At 44.3% G+C, this 19,202-nt stretch overlaps 1 pseudogene; it reads right to left on the reverse strand.

Moving 5' to 3' along the window:
* The window catches only part of LOC119960290, a 132,529-nt pseudogene that overhangs the window by 43,759 nt on the left and 69,568 nt on the right, over nucleotides 1-19,202 (reverse strand).

Raw genomic sequence — 19,202 nt, forward strand, 5'->3', positions numbered from 1 at the left:
TCAGACGAAATGTAACTAAATGAGGGAATGAATGACGTGATTACATTTGCAGTGCGGATGGTCATCACTGTATAATGTGGGTATGTCGACAAGAAGAAACTCTAACATTACACAATGTCTCTCTTCACATTTCTGGAACTACCCCTGAGCCTCAGACAGTCCGGTGAACATTAGCGGTAAAAGAAGCCGCTTGCCTGATAATTCAGCAGTGAGTTGACAGAGAAACATAAAAATCACACCAGCTTTTGACAGAGAAGTTAATGAATCAGAACGGACGCGGCGATCAGCAAAGTTATCCTTCAGCATCCAAATCATTGCCGCTAATTTTACTGACCACCGGCTAACATTCACTGGTGTTGGGAACACAGGATATCAGGACTTTGCAGCATATTACACAATATCACAGGAATAAATGTTTCATCTTCCACTGAAGCAGGTCATGAACTGGTCATTTCTCCACTCATTGGCAGCAATGAGAGGGACTGTTAAATAATGGAAATCAGCACAAATTAAACTGTACAGAACACGGTGTTAATCGGGTATAAGAGACGCCTCCGTTTAACGGAGATCAACAACTCGGAGAATATCCCAGGAATCCCCCCGAGTTCAATGCAGTTTATTTACTTTTATTTCATTTTGTTTTATTTTTTGGAATTTGAGTCATCTTATTGAACTTGTAGATTGTGTCCATCAACACCAATCACTCTCTCACTTCATTCGGTTCTCAACAAACGGACTTTAATAACTAGAGTGATCTTTACTCAGAACTAATATAAATTAAATAGCATCTGGTCAGGTTACTATTTTCCGATCATGTTTAATCTCATAGTGAACAAACCATTCAGTGAATATATTTCTTTGCATGGAACACCATTTAAAACGTTCACTTCATGTGCGACTAAAACATTTATTGTTTGAATGGATAAATCCCATTTAATCCATTCATATTCAGGTTAATCTGCCCCACACAGTATTTGGCAGCAATCCAGCCGCCTGCAGTCAGGGAGGCTCGAATGTTCAATGTTGTTTACAGGAAACATCTGTATTTTTTTTCAAAGATCTGTTTGCTCAGTACTGACCGCTTGGCTGCAAGCCAACTTCAAACTCTTAACATTGTCAATGAGGACTATTTATAAACAAATCTACCCAGCAACAGTACTGCAGATCTTTTTATGTTTTAAATTGTGAACCTATTTGAACTGTTCCCATCTCTAAGGAAAGGAGAGTTATCCAGCTTCTCTGACCAATCGTAGCAATTGCCGGCTGGAGTATCTCTCCCACATCTCATAACATTGTGATGATGGATAGGAATACAAACAGACTATCAGACAGGAGCGACATTTTGTAATAGATAAATATGTACATTTACGTGTTTTTCCCTTTATTCTTCCATGGAATGTGGGAGTCATTGTCAAGACCACCATGTGTTCCCTGTCCCTAATTGCTGTTGAACTGAATGGTTTGCTGGGCCAGCTCAGAAGGAACTGAAGGGTCAGACATGTTGCTGTCCGACTGGAGCCACATGTATGTGAGACCAGGGAGGGATGTCAGATTTCCTTCATTAGTGAAGCAGAGGGGGTTTCATGGTGACCATTAGTATGTATTCCGGATTTATTAACTGAACTCAAATTCCCCCACCGGCCATGGTGGGATTTGTACCCAAGCCCCCACAGAATTAGCCCGGGCCTTTGGATTATTGGTTCAATGTCATTAATACTACCCCACTACCGACCCAAAAGATAAAGGGATTATTGCTTTGATGTAGGGATGGATGTTTGTTAGATGCCTGAATATTTTGATTGTGGAATCGGTGAATGGGTTTGATGGATGCATGGATAGATGGTCCTGAAAGATGCTGTTCTACATTCTCAGTTTTGTGCTTGATGACTTCACAAATTAAATCAGGCCCTTTATAATTTGTGTCAGTATAATGCACTCGGTGGCTCAAGCTTTTCTGGGTGAATTCCATCCCCAGACTATCGGGAACTGATGAGATGGACGTCACTAAGAGGAAACGAGATATCCTGCGGTTCTGGTGATTCTTCTCTGCTGATGGCGAATCTTCATCTCAAAGACAGAAAGCAGGAACATGATGACGTTGAGGGGGGACGGTTGTAATATTTGGAACATGTGGTAATTTCATGTACAATAGGTCACTCAAGATGTCCTCACCCAAATTAATGAAGACACCAGACTGAAAACACATTAATGTGAAAACTGAAATACTGTGAAACTCAGTGGACAGCTGCAGACGTTGAATTAGTTTCCAAATCATTGTAATAACATACTGGGATTCAAAGGTTCATCAGCGTCACATTAGGTACAGACAGTTTCATTTCTACTGACACTTTAAAAATCATCTCACACTCCAGTCTGGAGATTCTGTGTGACGATGAGGTGATTACTGACCAATACAACGCAGAGGCTGCTGGGTAGCTGCACATAATCCTCGGTCTGGTTTAATTCCATTTCACATTGAATTCTGATGCAGATGTGACTACTCGGTGACAGAATAGTCAATCCTATCTCAATTAAATTATGTTGAACATATGACTATCGGAATTAGGAGCGGAAGTAGGCAGTTCAGCCCTTTGAGCCTGCTCCGTCATTCAATCATCATGGCTGATCTCTTCCTGGTCTCAAATCCACCTCCCTTAAATTAATTGCATTTACAGTTTGTAAAGAAAAGTGTGGATCATAATTGGTGAATAAAACGTTTTATGTTGTGAGTTGATGATAATTGATTAATATCATTATTTAACTTTGTAAATTGTGACAATTGGTAATATTCGCCACGGAATTGCTAAACAATGACCATCTCCAGCAAAATAGAATCTCACCATCGCCATTTGATTTTGACTGATATTGCCATCGCTGAATCCCGCACGATCAATACACTGGGGTTACTATTGACCAGAAACGGTACTGGACTAACCATATAAATGCTGAGGCTGCAAGATCCGGTCAGCGTCTCGGAAGCCTGCAGCGAGCAACTCACCTCTTGATTCCCAAAGCCTGTTCACCATCTGCAAGGCACAAGTCAGGACTGTTGAATACTCTGACACCTTCCAGGCCAAAGCAGCTCCGCTTGATTGCCACCCTATGCGCAAACACTCATTCCATCCACCACCGACTTACAATGGCAATCATGTACCATCCACAAGATGAGCTGCAGGAGCCCAGCAAGTCTCCCTTGAAACACTTTCTAAACCCAGGACCATTACCTTCTAGAAGGAAAAGGCAGCTGACACATGGGAAGGAAGATGACCACCTGGAAATTCCCCTCTAGATCACTCACTATCCTGACTTGGAAATATATCACAGAATCTTCACTATCGCTGATTCAAAAACCTACAACTGCCTCCCTAACAGCATTGTCGGTGTATCTACACCAGAGTGACTGCAGAGGTTCAAACAAGCAGTTCACCGCCTCTTTTTAAAAGGCAATTAGCGATGGACAATAAGTCATGGCCTAGCCCTCGATGGCCACACCGTATAACTTAATTTAAAACTGTACTTTATGGAACGCTGGCAATTTGTGAATCTAGTTATTTATATTCATAAATGAATGAAAATTGGTGAATATTATTGCTATGTTTCTGAACATTTATGACCGACGCCTTCTCTCCTGGAAGATATAACCCATCCCACAGGAGATTCATGATGCAAAATTATAACCAATATCTGAAAATAAAGTGGACAGAGGAGACTGCAGCAACCATTGACATAACTCACTCATAGCAGCACTGGGAAGGTCTTTCCAATGGTCATACTTTAAATACTTCATCTGCTTTCAGGCCAAATGTTGCTGGAAGAATGGTGCTGTGTTTGCGTCACAAGGTTTACTCTGGACATGATCTGCTCCCTCTGCCACATGCCTACCTCTTCACCTTACTTTCGTCAATCTCGATAAATATTCGACACTGTCCACAGAGTAAGGGCTATATGATTTGGGGGAAATTGGCTGACTGCTGAAGCTCCCCTGTCGCATTCGCTCCTTCCATGGTAAAATGCACTGCACGGGGACAGAGTGATCATTCCACTTCCGACAGATTCTAAGTGAATAATTGATCGAAAGAGGACCATGTCCCACACCCACCTCTATTCGGCAGCTTCCTCTCCATGCTACTGATCTTCGCCTTACCCGAAGACAAGAATAAAATCCACTAACACACTCGGTCAGGCGGCAACCTCTACAACCTCTTAGTCATCAAAACGGAGACATAATCACAATACATCCTCATCAGAGAATTCCTCTACGCTGAAAATTCGATCATCAAAACAAAACAACATATTCAGAGACTCGTGGACTGTGTCCTCGGTGCCTGTATCTTGTCTTCCTTACCATAAGCATGAGGAAAATCGTGGTTGTGGGTCAAGGTGTTGCACTTTCGCTGTGGTCACACTAAATAAGAGCCGGTGAGCAGATTCTGCTCCCGAGTTTCCATGGTGAGAGACTGCCTTGATGTAGAATGTAATTCATGGGGAAAACAGTTACGACCTTTGTTTTACTCAATGAATGCCCATGGAATAACATCAAGCTGACCCTTTGGAACAAGCTGATGCTTTATAAGGCCTAAACTCTCTGAACCTTGTTGTCTGGCTGTGAAACAAGGAACACTTGCAGCTGTGAAGAAAAATAGCTCAGCCAATGTCATTTTGTTGTCCACAATGCATTATGGATATTTACTGGCCGGACACAATCAGAAATGCGGCAGTTCTCTCAAAGACAGAGCATCCAGGTCTCTCCAAGATAAAAAGAGGTGGTTTGCACATTTCCAGTGTGGTCCCTAAATCGGCCATGGTCACGCGAGCAAGGAATTTGAAAAATGAAATGAAATGAAAATCGCTTATTGTCACGAGTAGGCTTCAATGAAGTTACTGTGAAAAGCCCCTAGTGGCCACATTTCGGCGCCTGTCCGGGGAGGCTGGTACGGGAATTGAACCGTGCTGCTGGTCTGCTTGGTCTGCTTTAAAAGCCAGCGATTTAGCTGAGTGAGCTAAACCAGCCCCTTTGCGAACTAGCCGGAGCCACGCACCCAGTGGGAAGGCCGATATTCCACTTCAAGGATTCTTCCAAGTGTGATATAATGTCCCGAAACCTATACATTGAACATCGCAATTGGGTGTCACCAGCTGCAAACTGAAAAAATGGCCACACTTAAGGTGGGCTGGTGTGTACCACCAGGACCAGTGGATTTAGCAAGTTTGAAATAGACACAAACCGAGAAAATGACAACCCACACACACATACAGTCTCTCACACACGCATTCTCTCTGATTTCCATGCACACCCACATTTCCCCATTAAAATTAAAATCCCATATTAACTTCCTGGGAATCTTCGGAGACATTGATCCCAACCATTTTCCAGGTGGTATAATGAACCAATAACCTCTCCCCAACACTATGTTTGTTAGATGAATGTTACTTTTCCCATGGACTCTATGCAACGTCCAGGTAAACATTCCTCTATTTAACAAAGATGAACAAAAATGCATGACCAGGAATTGAGCAACTTTGCTCTGTTTCTGATCTCAATGTGGGAGAATCAGCCAGCGACATCTGCAATTAGTTACACCTTATATTTTGGCATCTCCCGCCGAAGGCGATATGGTATTACGTTTGGATTGGATTGGATTTGTTTATTGTCACGTGTACCGAGGTACAGTGAAAAGTATTTTTCTGCAAGCAGCTCAACAGATCATTCAGTACATGGGAAGAAAAGGGAATTAAACAGAATTCAAGAAAATACATGAGAATACATAATAGGGCAACACAATATATACAATGTACTACATAAGCATTGGCATCGGATGAAGCAGACATGGGTGTAGTGTTAATGTGGTCAGTCCATAAGAGGGTCATTTAGGAGTCTGGTGACAGTGGGGAAGAAGCTGTTTTTGAGTCTGTTCATCCGTGTTCTCAGATTTCTGAATCTCCTGCCCGATGGAAGAAGTTGGAAAAGTGAGTAAGCCGGGTGGGAGGGATCCTTGATTATGCTGCCTGCTTTCCCCCGGCAGCGGGACGTGTAGATGGAATCAATGGATGGGAGGCAGGTTCGTGTGATGGACTGGGCGGTATTCACGACTCTCTGAAGTTCCTTGCGGTCCTGGGCCGAGCAGTTGCCATACCAGGCTGTGATGCAGCCCGATAGGATGCTCTCTATAGTGCATCTGTAAAAGTTAGTAAGGGTTAATGTGGACATGCCGAATTTCCTTAGTTTCCTGAGGAAGTAAAGGCGCTGTTGTGCTTTCTTGGTGATAGCGTCGACATGAGTGGACCAGGATAGAATTTTGGTGATGTGCACCCCTAGGAATTTGAAACTGCTCACCATCTCTACCTCGGCTCCGTTGATGCTGACAGGGGTGTGTACAGTACTTTGCTTCCTGAAGTCGATGACCAGCTCTTTAGTTTTGCTGGCATTAAGGGAGAGATTGTTGTCGCTGCACCACTCCACTAGGTTCTCTATCTCCCTCCTGTATTCGGACTCGTCGTTATTCGAGATCCGGCCCACTATGGTCGTATCGTCAGCAAACTGAGTTGGAACCAAGTTTTGCCATGCAGTCGTGTGTGTACAGGGAGTAGAGTAGGGGGCTAAGTACGCAGCCTTGCGGGGCACCGGTATTGAGGACTATTGTGGAGGAGGTGTTGGTGTTCATTCTTACTGACTGTGGTCTGTTGGTCAGAAAGTCAAGGATCCAGTTGCAGAGTGGAGAGCCAAGTCCTAGGTTTTGGAGCTTTGATATGAGCTTGGCTGGGATTATGGTGTTGAAGGCAGAGCTGTAGTCAATAAATAGGAGTCTGATGTAGGAGTCCTTGTTTTCGAGATGCTCTAGGGATGAGTGTAGGGCCAGGGAAATGGCGTCTGATGTGGACCAGTTGCGATGGTATGCGAATTGAAGTGGGTCAAGGCGTTCCGGGAGTATGGAGGTGATGCGCTTCATGATCAGCCTCTCGAAGCACTTCATTACAACTGACGTCAGGGCCACCGGGCGGTAGTCATTGAGGCACGTTGCCTGGTTCTTCTTTGGTACCGGTATGATGGTGGCCTTCTTGAAGCAGGTGGGGACCTCGGAGTGAAGTAGGGATAGGTTAAAGATGTCTGTGAAAACCTCTGCCAGCTGGTCCGCGCAGGCTCTGAGTGCACGACCAGGGATCCCGTCCGGGCCCATCGCCTTCCGTGGGTTCACTTTCAGGAAGGCCGATCTGACTTTGGAAACTTGATGGTGGGTATGGGTGAATTATGGATTGCTGGGGCACTCGATAGCGGATTGTTGGTTACCTGCTCAAACCGAGCATAGAATGCATTAAGTTCATCGGGGAGGGGTGCACTGCTGCCAGAGATACTGCTCGGCTTCGCTTTGTAGCCCGTTATGTTGCTCATATGTTTGTGGAAATAGGATTAGGGATACATCATCATCATGGATTATACCTGACAGTAACATTTCACAGTAACTGCAATTGCACAGTTTGGCCAGCAGATGGCATTTACATCGAGATGCCTAACGATACATGAAGCGGACATTAACTCAATAATTAATGCAGTGATCCCCGTCTGTTCATTTTAAATTGGACTCCATATGTATTTTTGTTAGACTAGACTCTGTCTTTGTTTATAATACACGACACTCTGTGTCAATTAATACTGCACCAGTACACCTCAACGTGTATGCCACATAATCACTGTGATCCCATTTTCAATGTTTCGGATCTGCCTTTGCAGTTTTGCCTCATCCAGTCCTGAATAGTAATGAACAAATAAACAAAAAGCTGGAATAGGAGCCTCAATAAAATTCCCCTCTTCAGTTATGGGGGAGCCCAGCACATCAGTGCAAAAAACAAGACTGAAAGTTCCTGCCAGAGGTGCCGAGAGGATGATCCATCTCGGCCTCCTCCGGTGGTCTGCATCATCATGGATGTCAGTCTTCAGCAAATTTGATTCACTCCACACGATATCAACAAACGGCTGACGGCGCTGATAATGTTATTATTCCTGGCAGCATTCCAGCAACAATACTGAAGATTTGTGCTGCAGAACTAGCTGCGCCCCAGACAAGTTTCTCCAGTGCAGGTGCAGCACTGACATGTACCCAACAATGTGTAACATTGCCAAACATGACCCGTCCACAAAAGGCAGGAAAAACCCAACCCGGCCAATTATTTCCCTATTCGTCCGCACTCGGTCATCAGCAACTTCATGAAAAGTGTCAAGGTTCATCCTGTCACGTATAGTGTCCTAGCATAGTGTCCCCAGCCCTCGCTTCACACTTCATCATAACGTCAGAAGTGGGAATGTTCGCTGATGATTACTCAATGTTCTGCACCATATTCGACTCCACAAATACTGAAGCAGTTTCTCTTCATATGCAACAGACTTGGACAACATTCAGGTTTGGGCTGACAAGTGTCAGGGAATGACCATCCCAAAAAGGGAGATGCTAACCATGTCCCCTGGACTTTAAATGACACTACCGTGATTTAATACCCCACTATAAACATCCTCTGCATTATCATTGATTAAAAACTGAAGTGGAAGAATCTTTTAAATAATATTGCTACAAGAGCAGGTCAGTGGCTGGAAATTCTGGAAATTCACCTCCTGACTTCCTAACCCAGAACCACCATCGATAAGGCAGAAGTCAGGAGTTTAATTGAATGAAATTTGTCTGAAATGTGTTCCTCAAGCAATTTTGAGAATCGCGACTCCATCCAGGACAAAGCAGCCGTCTCGACGAACACCCCATCCACCAGCTTAAATATTCACTCCCTAAATCACGGGCGTACAATTCTAGCAGCGTGAACGATATACAAGGATCTATTGCAGCAACTGCCTCCTTTTATAGCACCTTCCAAACCCACGAACTCAGCCATCTAAAAGGACCAGGTCCAGCAGATTCATTGTAACAGCAGGACCTGCAAGTTCCCGCCAAGCCTCACACATCTTGATGGGAACTATGTCTCTGTTCCTTCGCCGTCACTGGTCAAAATCCTGGAACTCCCTTCCTATCAACACTGTGGGTGTACTTGCTCAGTATAGAATACAATGGTTCAATAAGAGGGCTCAACACCACATTCTCGAGGGCAATTAGGAATTGGCATCAAATGCTGACGTTACTGTCGAAGCCAAGATCCTATTAAATCATTTTAAACATATTCTCTGCTTACATTCACCCAGCCCCGGCCTCTGTTTACATTACTCTCGGCCATGTGTCTATCACATTGCAACAGGCTCTGTCTCAGTTTTCCTGCACTCGGCTGAATATCAGTTATTAATATACCAGCACACACCCTGTTTATATTACTAATCATTAATAATGACGGCACTGCCACATGTCTGGGTTAATCTGACAAGAAACACGTCACAATGGTTACAGCATCAGAACGTTTATCTGTGCATCGTAACTGGAACAACGGTCTGTTTGCATCACGTGGTTCAGTCTCAGTTATTACTCTACTAGATAGTTAGATTCTAATAAACTCAATCCTGCTTTAGTTGATGCTGCACCTGTCCATTCCCTGTTTATCTAACACACGGCCCTGCGTGTTATTCTTGTATTATACAATATCCTTCTTATTGCTGCATTGTTTATGTCTCAATTTGTGTCAGTCGACACTCCGCTAGACCAGAACTCAGATTATATTACACTCGACCCAGTCTCTGCTTATGTTACCGGCGGCACGGTTATACAGTGGTTAGGACTGCTGCCACATAGATCCAGGGTTCAATTCTTGACTATCGTGTGGCGTTTGCACTTTCCCCCTGTGCCTGAGTGGCATTCCTCCGGGTGCTCCGGTTTCCTCCCATAGTCGAAAGATGTGTAGGTTAAGTTTATTGGCCATTCTAAATTGCTCGTGAGTGTCCAGGGATGCGCTGGGCAGGGGATTGGGGTGGGTGCTCTTTCATAGGTCGGTGCAGATGCTATGGGCCGAGTGACGTTCTACCCTGTAGGGATTCTATATTTGATACTGAATTTGTCTATTTTTTTCCGAGACCTGCTCACTTTTACGAATGCACCAGATGATGTCTCTGCTTTTAACTGTGGGCGCGTTATTCCACATGTCTTTGAGATGAAAATATAAAATAATAAATAGATATTTTGGACAAGAAATCAGTATATGGCAACATCCTGAAACGGGATGTATCGTGTATACAGTGTGTGCTATGCAACATTTGATATTCATTTTCAGTGCAGTCAGCAGAACTAGATTTCAGTTGGCACTTCTTCGTTGCCAGTGCCCAAGACCAATCCCTACCCCAGAGAGTTGGATGTGTAGGAGGATGCAGAGTATTGTGTTTCCATGTGCTTGTTGCCCTTGTGATTCTCGGATGTCTCGTGTATGGAAGGTGCTGTTGAACAATTCTTGGCGAGTTTCTGCAGTGCATCCCGTCGATGTTACACAATGCAGCTACTGCATGCCTGCTGTGAAGAGAATGAATGTTGCTATAACATGAGGTACTCAGCTATTTATCTAATGGTCCTTTGTTTCTGTTGCACAATTACAACTATTCAATTCCCTTAGTCTATTGCTCTAGGCCCAGGCAATGGAAGTGAAGTTGTACAATTTGAAATGGCTGCAAGAAGATCAGAAAGATCTGCGGGTGTCTGTACACACAGCTAGGGTGCTGACAAGACAGATTATGACGTTTACCTGGACATAGATTAGCATTGCTCATTAAAGCATTTTACATTATTACTGTTCCTTCAGGATTTTTTAAATCTTCACACTTTCCACCCCAGCCACTTTCCACATTACTGTGCATGCTCTTCCGCAGCAATGACTGAGGTCGGGTCCAATTTAATATGAACAGAGACATGGCCCAGTGCAGTACTGAGGCTGTATCTAATGTAACACAGAGACAGGTTTAAATTAATAGAAACAGAGTCAGGTTCTAGGTTAATCTAAACAGAGACAAACAGGGTCCATAAGATATAGGAGTAGAATTAGGCCATTCGACCCATCGAGGCTGCTCCGCCATTAAATCATGGCCGATATTTTCCTCATCCCCATTCTCCTGCCTTCTCCCAATAACCCTTGAACTCCTTATTGATCAAGACAATCCTCTAATTGGTGGTCTAGTTTAATATGAACAAATAGAAAAAGGTCCTTATTGAATATTAACTGACACAAGTACGAGGTAGTATAACACAGACAGAGCCGGGTTCACGGTCAGGTACAATACAGAGGCAGGGCCGACTGTCCTTTCAAACACTCGCAGGACAGTTGGCTCACTGGTTGGAGACATGACTTCGCCCGGACTTCTTCAATCACACTGTCCCCATCAAACATTCCCAGAGCAGCTGCAGATTTTAAGGGGGGCTGGTTCAGCACAGTGGGGTAAATAGCTGACTTGCAATGCAGAACAATGCCATCAGCGTGGGTTCAATTCCCATACCGGGCTCTACTGACAGGCGCCGGAATGTGGCGACTAGGGGCTTTTCACAGTAACTTCATTGAAGCCGACTTGTGACAATAAGCTCTTATTATACAGAATGAAATTCCCTCTAAATCACTCGCTTAAACACATTAAAGGTCTGGAAATCAAGGGTTCTATGCCAGGTAAAACCTCTTCTGCACTCTTCCTCAGAGATCCCCAAGGCAGGTTGACAGTGGGGTAAAGAAACCTGTGCATTTACTGGATAAAGAAACTTGTGCATTTTTCCATCGAACTCACCCAGGTCAGGTACAGCATAGTTCAGATACGTAGTAAATCTCCCTGTGCACAGTCATAACAAACACTCACAGGGCAGGTTCAGTGCAGGTTACGTGCCAGTAAAGCTTGCTCTTCCCCGGACAATCAAATGCTCCATGGTCACGGCAGCTTGGTGAAGTACAAGAAAACCACGGTGGTTGGGAAGCGGGAGCAGGGGCCTGTCGTGAAGGTGAGTGAGTGCCTTTAAATTTGCTTAACTATCAGCGGGAGCAGGGTTTGAGGTAATATCAGGTAAGCTCTTCCTTTCTTTTTCTTTTTCTTGTTTTTTTTTAAAATCTAGAGGTGATGTCAGGGAAGGCAGTACAATGCTCCTCCTGCAGAATGTTTGAGGTGAGGGACGCCGTCAGTGTCCCTGCTGATTTCATCTGTGGGAAGTGAACCCAACTCCAGCTCCTGAAAAACCGTGTTAGGGACCTGGAGCTTGAGCTGGATGAACTTCGGATCATTCGGGAGGCAGAGGGGGTCATAGATAGGAGCTTCAGGGAAGTAGTTACACCAAAGACTGGAGATAGATGGGTAACTGTAAGAGGGACTGGGAAGAAGCAGTCAGTGCAGGGACCCCCTGCGGTCGTTCCCCTGAGTAACAAGTATACCGTTTTGGATACTTGTGGGGGGGACGACTTACCAGGGGTAAGCCATGGGGTACGGGCCTCTGGCACGGAGTCTGTCCCTGTTGCTCAGAAGGGAAGGGGGGGAAAGGAGTAGAACATTAGTAATTGGGGACTCAATAGTCAGGGGCACAGATAGGAGATTTTGTGGGAGCGAGAGAGACTCACGTTTGGTATGTTGCCTCCCAGGTGCAAGGGTAAGTGATGTCTCGGATCGTGTTTTCCGGGTCCTTAAGGGGGAGGGGGAGCAGCCCCAAGTCGTAGTCCACATTGGCACTAACGACATAGGTAGGAAAGGGGACAAGGATGTCAGGCAGGCCTTTAGGGAGCTAGGATGGAAGCTCAGAGCGAGAACAAACAGAGTTGTTATCTCTGGGTTGTTGCCCGTGCCACGTGATAGTGAGATGAGGAATAGGGAGAGAGAGCAATTAAACACGTGGCTACAGGGATGGTGCAGGCGGGAGGGATTCAGATTTCTGGATAACTGGGGCTCGTTCTGGGGAAGGTGGGACCTCTATAGACAGGATGGTCTACATCTGAACCTGAGGGGCACCAATATCCTGGGGGGGAGATTTGTTAGTGCTCTTTGGGGGGGTTTAAACTAATTCAGCAGGGGCATGGGAACCTGGATTGTAGTTTTGGGGTACGGGAGATTGAGAGTATGGAGGTCAGGAGCACAGATTTGACTTCTCAGGAGGGTGCCAGTGTTCAGGTAGGTGGTTTGAAGTGTGTCTACTTCAATGCCAGGAGTATACGAAATAAGGTAGGGGAACTGGCAGCATGGGTTGGTACCTGGGACTTCGACGTTGTGGCCATTTCAGAGACATGGATAGAGCAGGGACAGGAATGGTTGTTGCAGGTTCCGGGGTTTAGGTGTTTTAGTAAGCTCAGAGAAGGGGGCAAAAGAGGGGGAGGTGTGGCGCTGCTAGTCAAGGACAGTATTACGGTGGCGGAAAGGATGCTAGATGGGGACTCTTCTTCTGAGGTAGTCTGGGCTGAGGTTAGAAACAGGAAAGGAGAGGTCACCCTGTTGGGAGTTTTCTATAGGCCACCTAATAGTTCTAGGGATGTAGAGGAAAGGATGGCGAAGATGATTCTGGAAAAGAGCGAAAGTAACAGGGTAGTTGTTATGGGAGACTTTAACTTTCCAAATATTGACTGGAAAAGATATAGTTCGAGTACATTAGATGGGTCGTTCTTTGTACAATGTGTGCAGGAGGGTTTCCTGACACAATATGTTGACAGGCCAACAAGAGGCGAGGCCACATTGGATTTGGTTTTGGGTAATGAACCAGGCCAGGTGTTAGATCTGGAGGTAGGTGAGCACTTTGGAAACAGTGACCACAATTCGGTGACCTTTACGTTAGTGATGGAAAGGGATAAGTATACCCCGCAGGGCAAGAGTTATAGCTGGGGGAAGGGCAATTATGATGCCATTAGACATGACTTAGGATGTGTTGGTTGGAGAAGTAGGCTGCAAGGGTTGGGCACACTGGATATGTGGAGCTTGTTCAAGGAACAGCTATTGCATGTTCTTGATAAGTACGTACCAGTCAGGCAGGGAGGAGGGGGTCGAACGAGGGAACCGTGGTTTACCAAAGAAGTGGAATCTCTTGTTAAGAGGAAGAAGGAGGCCTATGTGAAGATGAGGCATGAAGTTTCAGTTGGGGCGCTTGATAGTTACAAGGAAGCGAGGAAGGATCTAAAGAGAGAGCTGAGACGAGCAAGGAGGGGACATGAGAAGTCTTTGGCAGGTAGGATCAAGGAAAACCCAAAAGCTTTCTATAGGTATGTCAGGAATAAAAGAATGACTAGGGTAAGAGTAGGGCCAGTCAAGGACAGTGGTGGGAAGTTGTGTGTGGAGGCTGAGGAGATAAGCGAGATACTAAATGAATACTTTTCGTCAGTATTCACTCAAGAAAAAGATAATATTGTGGAGGAGAATGCTGAGACCCAAACTATTAGAATAGATGGCATTGAGGTGCGTAGGGAAGAAGCGTTGGCAATTCTGGACAAGGTGAAAATAGATAAGTCCCCGGGGCCAGATGGGATTTATCCTAGGATTCTCTGGGAAGCCAGGGAAGAGATTGCTGAGCCTTTGGCTTTGATTTTTAGGTCATCATTGGCTACAGGAATAGTGCCAGAGGACTGGAGGATAGCAAATGTGGTCCCTTTGTTCAAGAAGGGGAGTAGAGATAACCCCGGTAACTATAGGCCGGTGAGCCTAACGTCTGTGGTGGGTAAGGTCTTGGAGAGGATTATAAAAGATACGATTTATAATCATCTAGATAGGAATAATATGATTAGGGATAGTCAGCATGGTTTTGTGAAGGGTAGGTCATGCCTCACAAACCTTATCGAGTTCTTTGAGAAGGTGACTGAACAGGTAGACGAGGGTAGAGCAGTTGATGTGGTGTATATGGATTTCAGTAAAGCGTTTGATAAGGTTCCCCACGGTCGGCTATTGCAGAAAATACGGATGCTGGGGATTGAGGGTGATTTAGAGATGTGGATCAGAAGTTGGCTAGTTGAAAGAAGACAGAGAGTGGTAGTTGATGGGAAATGTTCAGAATGGAGTTCAGTTACGAGTGGCGTACCACAAGGATCTGTTCTGGGGCCGTTGCTGTTTGTCATTTTTATAAATGACCTAGAGGAGGGCGCAGAAGGATGGGTGAGTAAATTTGCAGACGACACTAAAGTCGGTGGAGTTGTAGACAGTGCGGAAGGATGTTGCAGGTTACAGAGGGACATAGATAAGCTGCAGAGCTGGGCTGAGAGGTGGCAAATGGAGTTTAATGTGGAGAAGTGTGAGGTGATTCACTTTGGAAAGAATAACAGGAATGCAGAATATTTGGCTAATGGTAAAATTCTTGGTAGTGTGGATGAGCAGAGGGATCTCGGTGTCCATGTACATAGATCCCTGAAAGTTGCCACCCAGGTTGATAGGGTTGTGAAGAAGGCCTATGGTGTGTTGGCCTTTATTGGTAGAGGGATTGAGTTCCGGAGCCATGAGGTCATGTTGCAGTTGTACAAAACTCTAGTACGGCCGCATTTGGAGTATTTCGTACAGTTCTGGTCGCCTCATTATAGGAAGGACGTGGAAGCTTTGGAAAGGGTGCAGAGGAGATTTACCAGGATGTTGCCTGGCATGGAGGGAAAATCTTATGAGGAAAGGCTGATGGACTTGAGGTTGTTTTCGTTAGAGAGAAGAAGGTGAAGAGGTGACTTAATAGAGGCATACAAAATGATCAGAGGGTTGGATAGGGTGGACAGCGAGAGCCTTCTCCCGCGGATGGAGGTGGCTAGCACGAGGGAACATAGCCTTAAATTGAGGGGTAATAGATATAGGACAGAGGTCAGAGGTGGGTTTTTTACGCAAAGAGTGGTGAGGCCGTGGAATGCCCTACCTGCAACAGTAGTGAACTCGCCAACATTGAGGGCATTTAAAATTTTATTGGATAAGCATATGGATGATAAGGGCATAGTGTAGGTTAGATGACCTTTAGTTTTTTTTCCATGTCGGTGCAACATCGAGGGCCGAAGGGCCTGTACTGCGCTGTATCGTTCTATGTTCTATGTTCTATGAAAGATTCTCCGGCCCTTCCACCTCAAATCCTCGCCACCATGTGCACCCAAACCAGATACAGAGTAAAATTGTCTCTGCAGTTCTCATTAAACACTCCAAGGTCATGAATACTCCAGCCACAATTTAGAGTTAAACTCCCTCTATGTATTCCAATTCATTGGATTCAATCCATTTAGTTGTAAGCCAACGGGGTGTGATCGGGCTGAGAGAATGTATTGGCCACATGTTGACTTCATGTTGTCGATTAAACACAATGACCCATCGTGGAGAGACATGAGACAGAACCAGTTAGGAGAAACACACAGAGAGAGATAGGATACAGGAAAACTTTACGAACACATTTTGCATGTCTTTATATTTAGAGATTAGAGGGAATCTTTCCTAATTGTGAACATGGATATCATCATGAAATTCTTCTCATATAACTGATGAATGAAAAATGTCGAAAAACAATCACTACCGTTGATCTATTTGCATCTTTGGCTCTATTTCTGTGCTGTGTTGGTGTGGAGACATTTGTTTTGCTTTTCTCAGTCCGCAATCTAATCTGGAACTTCTATTTCTGTGTTTAACACCTCACTAGTCACAATGGAGTGTTCATTTCAGCAAAACCAGGTAAACACAATCACGTATTGATTAGTTTCAACTCAAAATAGCAGTTTATTTTAAGAATATTGACAGTTGGTTAAAATGAACAGAAACTTCCATTAGAACAGATGTTACTTAATTGAAAGAAAAAATCCATTTAAATTAAGTATTCATTCTGAAAGTTATGAAGCCTCTGTTAAGAAAGCATCTTTAACCAGCTACTTTCCACTGAATGTTAATTTGATTGAAATATTGACCAATTTAAAGTAGATAAATTAAAACATCAGGCAGAGGAGAAATCAATAGCCACGTTAATCTCAGATCTTTCGACATATTACAACCTACATTTTAAAATGTTAACATTTGGAAAGAGCTTGCTTTTGTAAAACCCTTTACCCGACCTCAGGTCACCATCAACGCCCTTAAAACTCTGATATATTTTTGCTGAATTTAGTCTCTGTTGTAATGTTGGAAACAGAGCAGGGAATTTGTGCACAGCAAGCTCCCACAAACTGAGATGTGATAAGTGACCAGCTAATCTGTGATTTTAGTTAAAGAATGGACATTGGACGAGGATAATGGGAAAAACAGCTCTTAGAATTATGTCAGTGAGGAAATCCACCTGAAATGTGAGTCCGTTCCTCTCTCTGCTGATGCTCACTGACCTGCTAAGCAGCCTTTTTTGTTGTTTTTGTTTTAGATTTCCGGAATCTGCCGCACTTTGAAGAGTTTTGGATTCATTCTCGCCATACGGCCATCAGTGACGAAGTCAGCATTAACTGCCCATACTGAGAAGCCGGATGTGAACCACCTTTTTGATAAGGTGCACTTCAGGCGGTTAATTCACATTTGACTTTCTGTAGCATCTTCCCGTCAACTGACTTGCTTGCTCGGCAATATCAGAGATAGTTAATATTCAACCCATCATTGTTGAACCAGAGTCACATATGGGCCAGATAGGATAAGGAGGGAAGATTTCTTCTCCTGAAGGATGTTGGTGAACCTTCTAGGCTTTGGGAAATTTCGATAAATTCATCGGTATTATGAATTACACGACGATTGTTTTCTGATTTTTTGATTCATTCAATTGCAAGTCCCCACAGCTGCCATAAAACCATAAGATTGAGGAGCAGAAGTTGGCCATTCGACCCATGGAATATGATCTGCCATTCAATGACATCGTGGCTGATCTGACAAAATCGTCAACTCCACGTTTCCACCTTATCCCCATAACCCTTGATTCCCTTACTGATGAAAAATCTGTCTTTCTCAGCCTTGAACATATTTATTGACCAGGCCAACTCTCTACGGCAAATAATTCTATAGAATCAGTACCCTCTGAGAGAAGAAATTCCTCTTCATCCTCGTCTGAAATGAGTGGCACCTTACGCTGAGATTGTGGCCTATGGTCCTAGACTCTCCCAAAAGCGGGAACAACCTCTAGCATCTCCATTGTCAAGCCGCCTGAGAATACTATATATCTCAGTGACTTCGCCTCTCATTCTTCCAAACTCCAATGCGTGTAGGCCTAACCGACTTAAGCTCTCCCCATGTCAGCCTCTGTGGTGCAATTGGTCAGCGTGTTTGGCTGTTTATTGAAACGTCTGTGATTCAAAGCCAGATTCTTCTTTTTCTGCTGACAGGTAGAGCAACAATGGGTCGGAAGGTCTCTTTCTGTGCTGTGAAACGCTACCTAGCGTTGAAAATCCCTCCATACTCCGGCTTAACCTAAAGAACCTTCTCTGGACTGCCTCCCAAATATCTATCCTTATATAAGGATACCAAAACTGTTCACAGCATTACAATATACCCTGGTGGAATTTGTACTCCTGTTTCTGGAGAGTAATTAGTTCAGGCCTCCAGATTACCAGTTTCGTAATAATATTGCGAGACTATCCCAAAGGCTGTAATATCATCACATCTAAAAGATGGAACGATTGACCATTAAACACTCCTTCTGCATTGGATCACAGGTCTGGATCATGTGCTCAGGTATCTGTTGTGGGAGGTGATAGTGATTCCACTGAGACAAAACTGTTAACCTATCATGATTTGTATTTTGACATTCTGAAATATTGCTCAGTGAATCTAAAGTTCAAACTATGGGTCCAGTGTTACATGGCCAATTTAATTTTCAGAGGCTGTTCTGTTATTAGTCTTGGGTCTTATTCTGACACGATGGTAACGATGAATGGGAATTCCACTGGCTCCATATAAAATATCAGTTATTCCAAAAATAGCATCTAAATGCAAGCAAGGCAGAATCATATGCACAACTTGATCTTCCCACGGTCATAGCGGTTGGAAGCTGGGATTGTTTTCCTTAGGACCGAGCAGGTTATGGGAAGGCGTGGTAAAAATGGTCAAAATTAAGAATGGTTTTGTTTGATTAATTGGGAAGAAACTTCATTCACTGGCCGGAGGGTCAGAAAAAGAGGACACTGATTAATTAATTCCCCCCTCTGATTATAAACCGATCAAATTGCAACAGGACTAGACAGAGCGGATGCAGAAAGGGTGTTCCCGATGGTGGGGGAAGCTAGAACGAGGGGTCACCATCTAAGAATACGGGGTAAGCCATTTAGGATTGAGATGAGGAGCAATGTCTTCACCCTGGGAGTCGTGAATCTGTGGAATTCTCTACCACAGAACGAAGTTGAGTCGGAAGTATTGCAGTTTTAAAGAAAGAGTTAGACATAGCTCT

Source organism: Scyliorhinus canicula, unplaced genomic scaffold, assembly GCF_902713615.1.
Source record: "Scyliorhinus canicula unplaced genomic scaffold, sScyCan1.1, whole genome shotgun sequence".
Taxonomy (NCBI): domain Eukaryota; kingdom Metazoa; phylum Chordata; class Chondrichthyes; order Carcharhiniformes; family Scyliorhinidae; genus Scyliorhinus; species Scyliorhinus canicula.